This window comes from Tripterygium wilfordii, chromosome 11, assembly GCF_013401445.1.
Source record: "Tripterygium wilfordii isolate XIE 37 chromosome 11, ASM1340144v1, whole genome shotgun sequence".
NCBI classification, from domain to species: Eukaryota; Viridiplantae; Streptophyta; class Magnoliopsida; order Celastrales; family Celastraceae; genus Tripterygium; species Tripterygium wilfordii.
Window position 1 is genome coordinate 5,879,993 of NC_052242.1, and position 2,629 is coordinate 5,882,621.

General features: G+C 39.4%; 1 non-coding gene across 1 annotated transcript; it reads right to left on the reverse strand.

Moving 5' to 3' along the window:
- Positions 1–1,205: 1,205 nt before the first annotated feature.
- Positions 1,206–1,312, reverse strand: LOC120009997. The gene has a single exon (XR_005470786.1). It is a non-coding gene; the product is annotated as a small nucleolar RNA R71 (small nucleolar RNA).
- Positions 1,313–2,629: the final 1,317 nt, after the last annotated feature.

Consider the following 2,629-nt stretch of genomic DNA (forward strand, 5'->3'; position numbering starts at 1 on the left):
TGCATAATTTTGGTTCAATGATTCTTGTCTTTAATTTTTATGCTTATAGTCTATTGTTTGTTTGATTTATTGGCCACCAATTGAATGCTCAATTAGACTCATCTAGTTAGGACTAAGGAATGAACCGAATTCACTTGTCTTAGTGGAGCTGGAATTAAGAAAATCAATTGTTGACTGTCGTGAACAACGTTTAAGGGATTGATTGGTTGTATAGTTCTTTAGATTGTAATGAGTTATTAGCCTTGTGTTAGCAACTGCGAACCGAACATGATTAATCCATTGTTAATAATATTTGTTGGCACCGCGAACGAACGATCTAGCATATTTGAGAAAGAATCAACCTTTGAATCAGAACCATAATTGTGTGTTTGTTAATTGAATGCTTGTGATAGGATTACTAGGTGAAATCATTGACTTAGTGTTCGTCTCATATTAATATCTAAAAACCTGAATTTCAATTCCTTGTTAGTTATTTAAGTATAGCATGCATATTTTTCATTCATTCGTCATCACCTTTTATTCTTACATCTAGCTAGGTACCATAATTGAATTAAATAGTCCCTGTGGGATCGACCTCATTAGTTGCATACAGTGTGCTATCCGTACTCTTGCTCACTTGCGAGAACTATTACATCAAGTTTTTGGTGCCGTTGTCGGGGACTAGTTTTAGTTTAAGTGTGTACTTAGCTCTTTTCATTAAATTTTTCAGATTTTATGCAAGGTAGACGCTCTTCAAAAAGAGAGTTACAACCTTATATAGACGACATCAAAGGGTTATTGAGGAACAAGAATCAAGGTAGTGAAAGCAAAGAAGAATCTTCAACCGACAACAAGAAGATTGCAGAAATAGTGCAAGCTAAGATGATGGGTGATCTTGACAATCCCACTATTCTGGAATCCCCATATTGTTTCAACAGTAGCTAGAAACTACGACCTTAAGACCATTCACTTCGATATGATGCCTTCTTTCCATGGTCTAAGTTGGAGGATCCACTTAGTCATATTCATGAAAATTTTAATATGGTTTCTCTCATGTCTTTGACTACATGGATTACCGAGGAGTCTTTAGGGAAGAAAATTTACTTCTACACTATAAAGGAAAAGGTAAGGACATGGCTTAACGGTTTGAGATCGAGTTTACTATCTACATGGATTGAGGTACAAAATAAATTTCTAGGAAAATTTTCTCGACTCAAAAAACTGATGCTTTCAGGGACAAAATCATGCAATTCGATCAACAACTTGATGAGTCAATTTCTGAGGCATGAGAAAGGTTTAATAATCTGTTAAGTCAATGTCCCTATCATGTTTTACATTTATTAGTATTGATGCATATTTTAAAGAGGTGTTTTTCCTCATGTCTGGCAATTTGTCAAGGGGGATTCCTTGTTGAGTAAGATTCTTTGTCGAGGAGGTCTCCTTCCTTCTTCTTGCAATTGAAAGGCCATATGGAGCAAAATGAACCAGGAGAATGAACTGGTTCATGCTATACCGGGTGGCCGAATTATTGCGAATTGAACCAGGAGGTCAGACTGGTGCGTGCTCTATCGGGTGGCTGAACTAGTATGTGTTCAACTGGTATGTGCTCTACCGGGTGGCCGAACTAATGAGCGCTAAACTAGTAGGCCGAAGTAGTGCGTGCTGTTATAGGTTATCGAACTCTTGCATGTTAAACTGGTAGGCCGAATTGGCTCGTGCTCTACCGGGTGGCTGAACTAGTGTGTGTTCAGTTGACATGTGCTCTACCGGGTGGCCGAACTGGTGGGCGCTGAACAGGTATGTGCTCTATCAGGAGGCTGAACTAATGGGCACTGAACTGGTAGGTCGAAGTAGTGCGTGCTATTCTAGGTTGCCGAACTCTTGTGTGTTAAATTGGTAGGCTAAACTGGTTCGTGCTCTACCGGATGGCCGAACTAGTACTCGCTGAACTAGTAGGCCGAAGTAGTGCGTGCTCTTCTAGGTGGTCAAACTAGTGGACACTAAACTAGTAGACCGAACTAGTTCCGCATCCGACAATTTGTTGATGAAGATTTTTTTCAAAGAGGTAAGTCTTTTTCTTCCTATTTGGTAATTTTCCTGAGGTAGATTTTTTGAGGAGGAAATGTTCATTTTTCTCTGAGGAGATTTTTTCCATTGTCTGAGGAGATCTTCCTTCTTGTTTGAGGAGACCTTCCTTATCTGAGGAGTTTTTCCTTCTCTTCTGATGAGGTCTTCCTTCTTTCGAGGTGACTTTCATTCTTTTCTGAGAAGGTATTCCTTCTTTCTAGGAGGTCTTCCTTCTTTCAAGGAGACCTTCATTCTTCTGAGAATATCTTCTTTATTGGAGGAGACCTTTTCTTCTTTTTCGAGGAGGTCTTCCTGCTTTTGAGAAAACCTTCGTTCCTCTGAGAAAATCTTCCTTGAGAAGATCTTCCTTCTTTGAGGAGATCTTCCTTCTTTGAGGAGATCTTCCTTCTTTTCTAAAGAGGTATTCCTTCTTTAAGGAGTTCTTCCTTCTCTTTTGAGGATGTCTTCCTTCTTCCGAGGAGACCTTCCTTCTCTTCTGAGGAGGTGTTCCTTCTTTCGAGCAGACCTTCGTTCTTTTGAGAAGATCTTCCTTATTTGAGGAGACTTTCATTCTTTTCCGAGG